General features: G+C 42.3%; 1 protein-coding gene and 1 long non-coding RNA gene across 8 annotated transcripts in view; one reads left to right on the forward strand and one right to left on the reverse strand.

Annotated features, from left to right (window-relative positions):
• The window catches only part of LOC140624394 (uncharacterized), a 45249-nt gene extending 34636 nt beyond the window's left edge, over positions 1-10613 (reverse strand). The window contains exons 1-3 of one of the 4 annotated variants that reach the window (XR_012023868.1): positions 10277-10612; positions 9651-9888; positions 5848-5951 (exon numbers count right to left, since the gene is read on the reverse strand). This is a non-coding gene — a long non-coding RNA (uncharacterized lncRNA). Of the gene's footprint in view, positions 1-5688; positions 5952-9650; positions 9889-10276 lie in introns of those variants that run through there. The other 3 variants (XR_012023870.1, XR_012023869.1, XR_012023867.1) reach the window with 3 other exon arrangements.
• BAZ2B (bromodomain adjacent to zinc finger domain 2B) overlaps positions 10383-12255 on the forward strand; it is a 292931-nt gene continuing 291058 nt past the window's right edge. For 2 of the 4 annotated variants that reach the window (XM_072811219.1, XM_072811225.1), the window contains exon 1: positions 10383-10571. The gene's annotated coding sequence lies outside the window, so the exon portion shown is untranslated. The remainder of the gene's footprint in view (positions 10572-12255) is intronic. The other 2 variants (XM_072811199.1, XM_072811215.1) reach the window with 1 other exon arrangement.

Consider the following 12255-nt stretch of genomic DNA (forward strand, 5'->3'; position numbering starts at 1 on the left):
TTAATCTGTAAATAATATAGACTTATCTGATTCAGTTTTTATTTTTATTTGTTTTTTTTTAAGTAAGCTCCATTCGCAGCATGTGGCTTGAACTCACCACTCTGAGATCAAGAGTCACACACTACCAACCGAGCCAGCCAGGTGCCCCAAAATAATAATCTTCTAATATTTGAAAACTATTAACAAGTTAGCAAGAAGTTACTCATATCACTGATGAAAAAGTAAAGTTTCTTTTTTCATTTTCATCTAACTCATTTACTTAAAAGTATCAATGGCCATTTATGTCAGAACTACATTCTTAAACAATTTCAACTATAGGTTATCTGCAGATAGGGTTACAGACACAAGAATTTGGTAAAATCAACTGAAGCATTCTGTGAGAATCAACTTGTTATATGGATTTTGCCATACAGTATTTTATATTTTATTATTATTTGAAATTTATTAAAAAAAAATCCCAGATTTACTACCATACCTCTCTGTTAGGGAAGACCACAATTGCTAGGCCTCAAGGAATGCACCATCCCACTGAGAGATGTCAATACCCTAAAATATCTGGTACAATGTGATAAACACTCTAACAAAGGTATTCAAAGTAAAATGAGTATGCATTAGATTATTTTTTCTGGGTGGAGATGAGTGAATAAAGATATATATGACTCAGTCTCATAATGATTAAGCCTTCTTTGCATTATTATTTGTCTTGATATATTATTTTCAGTATTAAACTTTTTAATAATTTTGCCCTGGAGAGTTTCAAACTATTCAAGGTACTGACACATGCCATTTGGGCAAGCCCTCTGAAATCACAGAAGTGTGGGTCAGGAAGAAATACGTATTTTTTAAGATTTATGTATTTATTTTTAAGAGAGGGAGAGTATGGAGGAGCAGAGAGAGACAGGGACAAGCAGACCCTGTGCTAAGTGCAACACCCAATGTGGGGCTCGATCTCATGACTCTGAGGTCCTGATCTGAGCCAAAATCAAGAGTCAGATGCTTAACCAACTGAGCCACCCAGGTGCCCCAGGAAAAAATATTTTAATCTCATATCTGATTTAAAAAATTCATGTGGCTACTGTCCCAGTTTATAGTCAACATGTTTCAAGTTGGAAAACAAGAGTTTTATATTCGCTACTCAATTATTTTCACAATATTTTGAAAAATACATACTCAGTGACCCAATTTAATTCCTAAGCACAATTTTCACTACTTCCTTTAAAAACTGGATCAAGGATTGCCTAGCTGGCTCAATTGGTAGAGCATATGACTCTTGATCTCTTAGTACAGGCCCATAATATTTTTAAATTTCCTTTGTAAAAAAATTAAATCTAATGTTGAAATTATTTAATACACACACAAAAACAGATATATATCAGTATATATTGCAACACAATTTCAAATTAGGTCTCTAAGTTACATTTGATATGTTGAGTAAATTACTAATTTGTTTCCTTTATTTATCAGTTTTCAAAATTATGTGTTAGTTTCCTAGCATCCTTCATGAAAAATGAAGTTTTTAAAAAAGTATCATTATAAATGTAATTTTTTAAAGATTTAGTTATTTCTTCATGAGAGACACAGAGAGAGAGAGAGAGGCAGAGACATAGGCAGAGGGAGAAGCAGGCTCTCCGCAGGACCCTGATGTAGGATTCGATCCCAGATCCCGGGATCATGACCTGAGCCAAAGGCAGCCACCCAATCACTGAGCCACCCAGGCATCCCTCATTATAAATTTATATATTAAGCCATATTTATGTTTCAGGTGTCTGGGTGGTTTGGTTGGTGAAGCGTCTTACTCTTGATTTTAACTTGGGTCATGATCTCAGGGTTGTGAGAACAAGCCCCAAGTTGAGCTCTTTGCTGAGCAAGGAGCCTGCTTAAGATTCTCTTTCTCCCTCTCTCTCTCTGCCTCTCCCCATTTCCTCTCTGGAAGAAAAAAAGGGGGGTATATTTATGTTTCAATCCATTGTGGTTAGTCTTAACAATGTTCAGATTGTCCCATTTTTGACCAGTGGGAGTCACTTCAGGTTGTCCTCTTCCAATTTGTTCTCCAGCCCTTTAATGTGATGCTAGTAATCTTGAGTTTTGTGTGCGTTTGTGCTTTTATTTGTTTTGTTTTGTTTTAAGATTTTATTCTTTAATGAGAGACACAGAGAGAGGCAGACACAGGCAGAGGGAGAAGCAGGCTCCGTGCAGGGAGCCGGACGTGGAACTCAATCCCAGTCACACCCTGGGCTGAAGTTGATACTAAACCGCTGAGCCACCTGGGCTGCCCTTGGCTTTTCTTTGAGAACAAGAGAGAAGAGAGTAGTGGGAAGGGCAAAGGAAGAAGGGGCGAGAATCTTAAGCAGACTCCACGCTGAGTGTGGGAGCCCCTTTCAGGACTGGGCCTCACAACTCTGAGATCAGGACCTGAGCTGAAATCAAGAGTCAGGTGCTTATACAAATGAGCCACCCAGGCACCCAATAATCTTGATAGTTTTCATGCTTAATGGTATAATAGGGTATTCTAGGCTTCTCTTGGACATTTCCTATCCCAAACCTGGAGTCAGCACTGAGATCAAGGAATTCTTTTTAAGGGCAAATGGTGTTTAGAAATCATAATATGAATACATAGGTGTGTGCTTGTTGCTTACTGCAATGGTTCCTTTCTCTTAGACTTTTTTTTTTTTTCTCTTAGACTTTTATAGTGGGCAGAGTGATGAGTTCATTCATACATCTTTTTTTTTTTAATTTTTATTTATTTATGATAGTTACAGAGAGAGAGAGAGAGAGGCAGAGACACAGGCAGAGGGAGAAGCAGGCTCCATGCACCGGGAGCCCGATGTGGGATTTGATCCCGGGTCTCCAGGATCACGCCCTGGGCCAAAGGCAGGCGCCAAACCGCTGCGCCACCAGGGATCCCCATTCATACATCTAATTCAGGATCAGAGTTCAAATTTAGGATCAGAGAGTTTTTTATATAACTCATTCATTTTATATCTGTTTCTTTTTTGTTCCATAGCAAAAATTAATTTTTAAAAATACCATCTTTGGGGATCCCTGGGTGGCGCAGCGGTTTGGCGCCTGCCTTTGGCCCAGGGCGCGATCCTGGAGACCCGGGATCGAATCCCACGTCGGGCTCCTGGTGCATGGAGCCTGCTTCTCCCTCTGCCTATGTCTCTGCCTCTCTCTCTCTCTCTCTCTGTGACTATCATAAATAAATAAAAAATTAAAAAAAAATACCATCTTTGGGGCACCTGCATATCTCAGTCAGTTAAGTGTCTGCCTTTGCCTCAGGTCATGATCCTAGAGTCCTGATCCAAGGCTCCTGGGATCAAGCCCTGTGTTGGGCTCTCTGCTCAGCGGGGAGCCTGCTTCTCCCTCTGCCCCTCCCCCTGCTTGTGCTTTCTCTTTCTTTCAAATAAATAAAATCTTTAAAAAAATAAAAACACCAACTTTGCTCTTTGCTAAACATCCATTTCCTTTTTTTCTTCCACCTTGTTTTTTGTTGGTTTTTTTTTTTTTTTTTAAGATTTATTTATTTATTCATGAGAAACACAGACAGAGAGAGGCAGAGGGAGAAGCAGGCCTCTTGCAGGGAGCCTGATGCAGGACTCAGTCCCGGATTCCGGGATCATGAACTGAGCCGAAGGCAGGCACCCAGCTGCTTAGCCACCCAGGTGTCCCAACCTTGCTTTTTTTTTTTTTTTTCTGAACTTAATATATACTGTAGTTGTGAAATACTTCATAATATATACATTCCTCATTCATTTTTAAAAATTGCATAGTACTCCACTCTGTTCATGTACCCTACTTTATTCAACTATTTCCCTATGAACATTTGGGTTATTTCCAAACTTAAGCTGTAATAAAATGCTTCAGTGGGTGAGAAATAGTATCTCAATGATTCTTAATTCTCATTTCCCTTAGCAGGGTTGAGAATATTTCTGTTTCAGGGCCATTTGCCTTTATTTTTCTGTAAAATGTCTGTTCAGGGTGTTGGTCTTGCATTCAATTTTTTAAAAAGATTTTATTTATTCATGAGAGACACAGAGAGGCAGAAACACAGGCAGAGGGAGAAGCAGGCTCCCCACGGGGAGCCAGATGTGGGACTTGATCCCAGGACCCCAGGATCAAGACCTGAGCCAAAGGAAGATGCTCAACCACTGAGCCACTCAGGCATCCCTCTTATTCAATTTCAGATACTCTTTATATTTAGGGTCATGGGGGATCCCTAGGTGGCTCAGCGGTTTGGAGCCTGCCTTTTTTGGCCCAGGGTGTGATCCTGGAGTCCCAAGATCGAGTACTATGTCGGGCTCCCTTCGTGGAGCCTACTTTTTCCTCTGCCTGTATCTCTGCCTCTCTCTCTTTCTGTCTCTCATGAATAAATAAATCTTAAAAAAATATAGGGTCATGGAATTGTCTCATATAAGTTATATTTTTTGAGTCCCTCATTTGTCATTGTATTTTGCTTGTGGTATTTTTTTCTTTTTTTTGCCACATAAAACCTTTTTTTTGAAGTGCCATGTAAAATGTTTTTAGTTTTATGTATTTGAATGCATTTTATGTATTGCCAGTATTTCACATTATTGCATCCAATTTTGACCATTGCTAGGAATGTTTTCCCTACTCTACAATTATAGAGGAATTTACCCGTAAATTCTCCTAGTACTTGTGTAGATCAAATTTTGACATTTAAATATCTGTTCATTATTTATTTATTTTAAAGATTTTATTTATTTATTTGACAAAGAGAGAGGGAAGAAGAGATTAAAAGCAGGGGAACAGCAGGGAGAGAGGCAGAAGCAGGGTCTCTGCTGAGCAGGGAGACTGATGTGGGACTTGGTCCCAGGACTCAAGGATCATGACCTGAGCCAAAGGCAGACGCTTAACAGACTGAGCCATTCAGATGCCCCAAATATCTGTTCTTTTTAAAATTTATCCTTACAGATCCAAATTCATCTCTTATGACTACCGCGATCTCCACACCACAACACTTATTAAAAAGTCCATTTTTTCCTCACTGCTTTGAGATACAGCTTTTATCTATGTGAAATTTCCATATGTACTTGGGTCAGTTTCTCACATTTCTATTATATTTCATTGATCTTTTTCTCAGATACCAATGCCAACTATAAATTATAAGGGCTATATATATATATATATATATGTAGTGTATTTTAATATCTGATATGAAATCTCCCTACACATTTTTAAAAATTGTTTTTCATTTTTAAGATTTTATTTATTTTTGAGAAAATGCAAAAGAGAGCACAAGCAGAGGGAGCAGCAGAGGGAGAGAGAGAGAACCAGACTCCTCACTGAGCAGGGAGCCCGACGTGGAACTCGATCCTGGGACCCTGGGATCATGATCTGAGCCAAAGGCAGACGTTTAACTGCACCACCCAGGCACCCTCCCCACACACTTTTAATGCTCTTCCTTTTCAGGGCTTTTTTTTTTTTTTTTAATTTCAAATGAATTTGTAATCAATTTTATGCTTATAACAGTTCTAAGGCAGGAGTGCTTATCTGAAGTACTGCATTGAGTTTTTTAGAAAATGGAAAAGATACTTGGTTTTCACCCCAGACCTACTGAATCTCTGAATATTGGGCCTGAGTATGTATATTTTTAGAAACCTTTCCAGTGGATTCTGACAATCCCATTAAAAATGACCTTATATTATAAAGGATAAATTTAAGTTCTAATTCATGATTATTTTATAATTTATTTTCTCTTACATATGCTGGATCTTACTTAATGACTCCAGCATTTATCCATTTTTTTAAGCCAGAAATCCCTCATCTTCCTTCAGTCCTTCTCTCCCTTAAGTCTGTTTTCTGTTGGTCACCAAATCCACATTTTACCTCAAAAACATCTGTCTTGAAATCTCCAATTCCATTCATGGAGTGTTAAGCATTCTGGTTGTACTACAGTCTGTCATTTGCTCCGCCTACACAGTTGTTGGTCCCTAAAAACAAAGTTGATTATGTCACTCCTAGCTGACCTTTGTTGGCTCTCAGAATAAATTCAGCCCCCTTACCATGGTACCTTTGGCTTTCACTGGGAGGTCCCACCGTCCTTGTCCTTCCTCATCCCGGGTACCCCATACCATATTCCTGTTGCGGTGAACTTCTCACTAATGGATGGACACCAAACTTGGTAGCTCTTTGTATTTAAACTTAGTTTCTTTTACTTAGGATCTGCCCCTCCCATGCCTTGCTTTCAGTATTTGAGATGCAGTTCAAGTGATATTACTTTGATAAAGCTTTTTTTTTTTTTAACTCACAGTCAGATATAGTTGCCCCATCCTCTTTATTGTACAATACTTTTTGTATCTTTATAATGTGATTTATGTGAGTCTCTAATCTCCCAGAAATTTCACACTTTCAACATCAACCAGAATGTGAGCTTTTCATGTTTTTCCAGTCTCTAGCAAAGTGCATAGCATATAGGGAGCACTCAAATGTTTGTTCAATGAATGAAAACAAATAACTCTTCATTAGTTTGTACTGATTGAAACTGAAACAAGCTATGACAGTGGCCAGCTTGTTCTACTATTGAGATCTCTCATTCTTTAGGCTTTTTGAATCAGCCTTCTTAGACTTTGTTCTCTGTAAATGTCAATTCCTTACTTTTTGAAGATCCATGTATAATACCTATAGGAATAAATTAGATACTTAACCATCTTTATTTCTATATCTACCTATGTGAAAAGTTCTGTCTTGGTCTAAAAATAGATGCTGCTTTACAGAAGAAAGTGCAACAATTTACATATAGTAGTGGCATAATTAGCATGGATAGGTATTTATCATAAATAGAATTTCAGAAATAATTACCAGTAATATTAGAAAAGAGGTTTGATTGTTAAATTCTTTTGCAATTCTGAAGATGAAGTACTAATTCAGATGATGATCTTAGGTAGAGACCTAAGTGCTACTGGACCAAATTATTTTATAACTGAATATCCCCCTACCCTTCAACTCTATGACTGTGCTGTAATCTATGAAACAATCAAATGTGATAACATAAAAAAGGGATGGAATCATATTAAAAATAATTAAAGCACAACTTCATAGAGAGTATCAAATACTGGAATAATCCAGTTTTAAATTTCTAGTATACCATTTTAAAAAAAAATAGTTTTAAAGGTATTAATTGGATAATTAATATATTTAAACTACAAAATAGCCCCAAATTATTTTAAACATATATTTAAATATACAAGTTGAAGCTTTTTATTGAAATTTAGAAATTCATCTTATGAATTTAGATATTAATCTGTTTTTCATTTATCAACTACTTTGTTAATTGATTTCTATTTAACTCCAAAAATATTTTCCAAATCATATAATAAATATATATAGTCTTGATAATAAAATATACTTTTAAAATATTTTAAAGACAGTAAAATCAAGTTCTTTATCATCACTACTCTTATCTTTTATTCCAACATTTTGACAACACTGAGTCTTATTTTGTATAAGCTACTTCATCGTTCAACCGAGGAAAAGATAACTCTGTGTTGTATGTGGCTGCAACTTGAAACTATACATACATACTCTTAAAAACATTTTTTGGATTATGGTTTTAAAATCAACCAGAGGAATGATAGGAATTTTTGATATGAGTTTTTATTTTTATGTAAGTTAATCTCTTTTATTACCAATGTACCAGTGTTTTCTGTTGATTAGGCATATATTCAAAATTTAATAAATGAATTTTTTGTTAAATTTTTTCCCCACAGGTTCCTTCTCTAAAAATAAGCAATATAAACTATGCATCCTTATGAGACCTAGTGTTTGGAAAAACAAAGTGCCATCTTCAACTCAGTATCATTTCAAAATACTATTGGAACCTAAAATTGAACTCTATTTTGCTGAACTCTATTTTGTTTGAAGTATTTAAGTATCCTTAGTTACCAAAATTACTCAAGGGTGCCTTTTAACTTTATTTCAAGAGAAAGCTTTAAGAGAATTCCGTATAAAAATTGAGGCAACTTGAATCTAGCCCTTTAAAAAATTTTTTTTTCAAAGTTGAATACTTTCTCAATAATGCCAGTGAGTAAACTGTCAGAAATGGATTGTTTGAAACATTAATATTATAATCCTTTATATATAGAAATATCAGTGAGTTGCCTTGTTTATTTCCAAATATATTAAAATATGTTTGAATAATGACCACTATTATTTAAAATTCATGAACTTTTTTGTTAATTGTTTTGGCTGGAATATCTAAATGCTGGCATTCACACTTATATTTTAATCTATATTTTTCTTCTGTAACATTATTGGTAAATTTTGAGATTGTGGAACTCTTGACCCAGTCATACATGTACAGAGCTTGGCCTCTGAGTTAATTAAATATGAGTTAATAATATATTATAAGGAAATTATTGTCCTTATTACAGTTATTAGGTAGTTACTCAAATTATAGCTTCAAAGGAATGCAGAGCATGGAAAACTCAGGATTAAATTATGCATTTGAACCTTAGGCCAGCTTTTACTGTAGAGACAGTTTTCTGCTAAGAGAGAAATTGTATGTCATTGAAATTAAATGCTTTTCTGGGGATGGAAGGTTCCAGTTTTTAATGAAATTACTGAGTGTGGTGTAGTGAAATGATTAAAATCTGTATTCCGGGAATGTGGCAGGGAAAAAAAATCAATAAGTGCTAGCGCAGCTTTGCTGCTCAATGTGAATCCTGAGAACGAAATAAACTACTACAAAAATAATAATTAAAAACATATCAGCACATTAATTTATTTAGCATCAGTCTCCTGAGACATCATCTTCACTAATTTTTAGCATACATTTTACTGTGTAATGAGCAGCCTTTTTTTCAAATATCCCTATTAGACAGGCAGTATTTCTGCCCTTCCCCCAGTGCTCCTGCATTGCAATCATTGTACTTGCACTTATTATGTTACAAATGACCGAGGTAAGGCTGACATTCTCAGTGCATGCAAAAAGACCTAGTCTGCCAAGCTTTTTTTCCCCCCCTAATGAAGCAGCTTTGTGAAATCTCCCCATGTGTTAATACTAATGAAGATCCTCCAGCACAATTAAAATCACAGCCAGTGGCTGAAGAGGAAACATAAAACAATAGCATCTTTTAAGATACATTTATCCACAAATGTATGTACAAAATATACATATATGGTCAAATTATTCTTCTGTAGCTTGCCTTTCACTTGCTCTTCATCCTGAAAATTAATTCCTGCAATTTTTAATTATATAAACTTGGAGACTTTAATGTGTTCGGGGGCGGGGGGAGGGTAAAAAAAACACTACCTCAATGAAAAAAATTAAATTATATGTATTCTTGTGTAATAAAGCATTAACCAAAGTTAAGATTTTTTTTTAAATCATTTTTAAGAAGCTATGGGGTGGTAATACCCAGGAAGGAATAGGGCGTACTTCACCTTTATTTTAACTTTATTGATTTCAGGATGTTGGTATGGGGGAGGGGGGGCGAGGGAGAAATGTAAGGGTAAACAACAGAAAGTTGGGAGATTCTGGGGGTAGACAAAACGCATACCTCCTGTGCAGTTTAAGTATGAGGCAATGAAGTATCAGTCTTGATTTCTAAAAGTGTTCAATTCCTACAGTTGGCTACCCACCCCCCTTTTTTACTTCAAAAATTGGAGGGAAAAACTACAATTGAGACTACCTTTTACAGTTTTAGCTTGTAACTTTAAAACGATTTGCTGTCTTCACGTGTTTTATTTGAATTTTAATTCAGTGTATCAACACCACAGCTAGTTTAACTTGCCAGTGTTTGGTCAGTAGCGTTTTATCCCGGGACCATCTTGCGTCCTGATTTTTATTTTGAGTTCCAAACATCCACGAATTCTTGGCACGTTAATTTAGTTGGTTTACAGACTTAACCGAATTCTGGGTTCACGGACCTAAAGGTTTAAGTGGAAATGGTTAATGTCTGCTCCTTCATGTGCAGTTTACGGTTTTTAAAATTGGGTGTCCGATCCTATTTTCTGTCCTAGTTTGGGAAGAAGAAAAAAATTAAGTTTCTTAACTTTTTCCTGGGACAAGGAACGGTTGCAAACTCAAAGCTGCAGTATTCTTGGGAGGAAGAAGCCGCCCCCCTCCCTCCCCGGCTCCTTTAGGAGCTGATAGGTCATTTATTATTGGAACTGAAATGGTATAAACAATTCTCTCTCTTTTTCCCTTGTTAACAGCAACTTTCATTGTTAGAGAGAGGAGAGAGAGAGAAGCCTTGTTGGTTGACGTCACTTGGTTCATGAAGCCTTCGCCTAGAAGTGAAGCTGCTGAACAAACCTTGAGAAGAATCCTCTCCTGCTTCCATCTGCGGCCGGATAGGAGCTAAGCAGGGCGGCGGCGGCGGCGGCGGCGGCGGCGGCGGCGGGTCGGGCCGGGCCGGGCTGGGCCGGGCCGGGCCGGGCTGCGCTGCCCGGGCGCGGACCTCGCCTCCGCGCCAACTCTTTCTACTTTGCTTGCAAGAATAACCACCGAGACCAGGAGGCGGCGGGGCCCCTGAACACCGAAGTCCCCACCTTCAGCCGCCTGGAAGGCGAAGACCTCGTCCGCCGCAACTCTCAGTTGGAAAGTAAAGGTGAGTTCGGCGTCTCGGGCCGAGCGGGGAGCGAGCGGGCGGGCGGGCGGCGGGGCGGGGGCGGGGGCGGTCCCGGTCCAGGTCCAGGTCCCGGTCCCGGTCCAGGTCCCGGCGCCCCCGCCCGCCCCCGGCCCCGGCCCCGGCCCCGGCCCCAGCCCTGCGCCCGCCCGCCCCAGCCCTGCGCCCCAGCCCTGCGCCCGCCGGCCGCCCCTTTGTTGTGCTGGCGGCGAGGCCGGGGCGGCGCTCGGGGTCCCGCGCGGGTGCGGGCTCGGCTCGGGGGACGGGAAACTTTACTCCGGGCTGCCGGGCGGGCGGCGGGCGGCGGGGCCTTTGTGCGGGCCGCCCTGCCCCTCCGCCCGCCCCGCGCCGCCCCGCGCCGCCCCGCGCCGCTCCGCCGCCCCGCCCGGCCCGGCCCTGCCCGCCGCCGGCCCCTCCGCCCGGCCCCTCCGCGGCCTCGCCTCCCCGCGCCCCGCCGGCCGCCGCTGCCATGGCCGCCCTCGCCGGGAAGCCCGGGCGCCCGCCGCTGCCGCCCTCCCTGCCTCCGCCCCCTGCTCCCCCCGGGGCCGAGGGCCTGAGCCTGCCCCGGCGCCCCCGCCCCCGCCCCCCCCGCCCCCCGCGCCGCCCGCCTCGGCTGCCTCGGTGGGTCCGGGAGCCGCGGGGCTCACGGGGGGCGGGGGCGGGGGCGCCGGGGCAGGTGGGGCCGGGCCGGGCTGCGGCGCGTCCTCGGGGCTGCGCGGGCGGAGAGGAGCTGCCCCCCGGCCCGGCCCCCCGGGCCCCCCGGTCCCCCCGGGCCCCCGCACCCCGCGGAGCCCCCCGCCGCCCCCGCCGCCCCCGCCGCCCCCGCCGCCCCCGCGCCCCGCACCCCCGCCGCCCGCTCCTCTCCCCCGTGTTTCTCTTTTGTGTGTCGCGTCCTCATGAAGACGGAGGCAGCTGCAGCCCTTGGCCGAGTTGTTGAAATTTATCCCTTTGTGTATATTACAATATCCTCCATTTTTCCCTGCCCTCTAAACAACAGGCGTTTCGCCATCTTGGGCAATTTTTATTCCCAAGCCTCCTTTTTTTTTATTCTTGAGGAAGGGAAAGAAACCCCAGGAAGGCGGAGAGCGTGCCTGGATGAGACTCAAAGTTTAGGGAATGTTCAGGGGCCCAGTGACGTCATGTAAACTTTACCGAGAAATTCTCCCGAGAGCGAGAGTCCCACCTAGTGTCCCCGGCTGCGGAGGACGCTGCCGCCCGGGGTCCCGCCCGGGGTCCCGCCCGCGAACGGGCCTCGGCGCAGCCCACGCAGTCTGGTTCCGGTAACAGGTGGAGGACGGCGCGGGACGCCGGTGCGGACGCCGGTGCGGACGCCGGTGCGGACGCTGCTGCGGACGCCGCTGCGGACGCCGCTGCGGACTGTGCGGCGGCCCCGGCGCTCCCCGCCGTCGGCCCGCGGGTCGGTCCTCGGGTTCCCGCTGCCGTTTCCGATCAGCGGCGAGCGCGGTCCATTCCCGGTCGCCCCACTCCGCTGTGGGCTTTTCTCTGACCAGCCCGGTTACTGTTTTGCCCCAGATCCCCTTTTTGTAGTGAAACAATCTATATGTGTTTTTTACATAGTTCCTGACATTTTAGAAAGATGCAACTACCGAGATACCCCGAGATACTGGATACTTTTAAGATTCAGTAGCAGATACTAAAAGATTGG

Source organism: Canis lupus, chromosome 34, assembly GCF_048164855.1.
Source record: "Canis lupus baileyi chromosome 34, mCanLup2.hap1, whole genome shotgun sequence".
In the NCBI taxonomy this organism is placed as follows: Eukaryota; Metazoa; Chordata; class Mammalia; order Carnivora; family Canidae; genus Canis; species Canis lupus.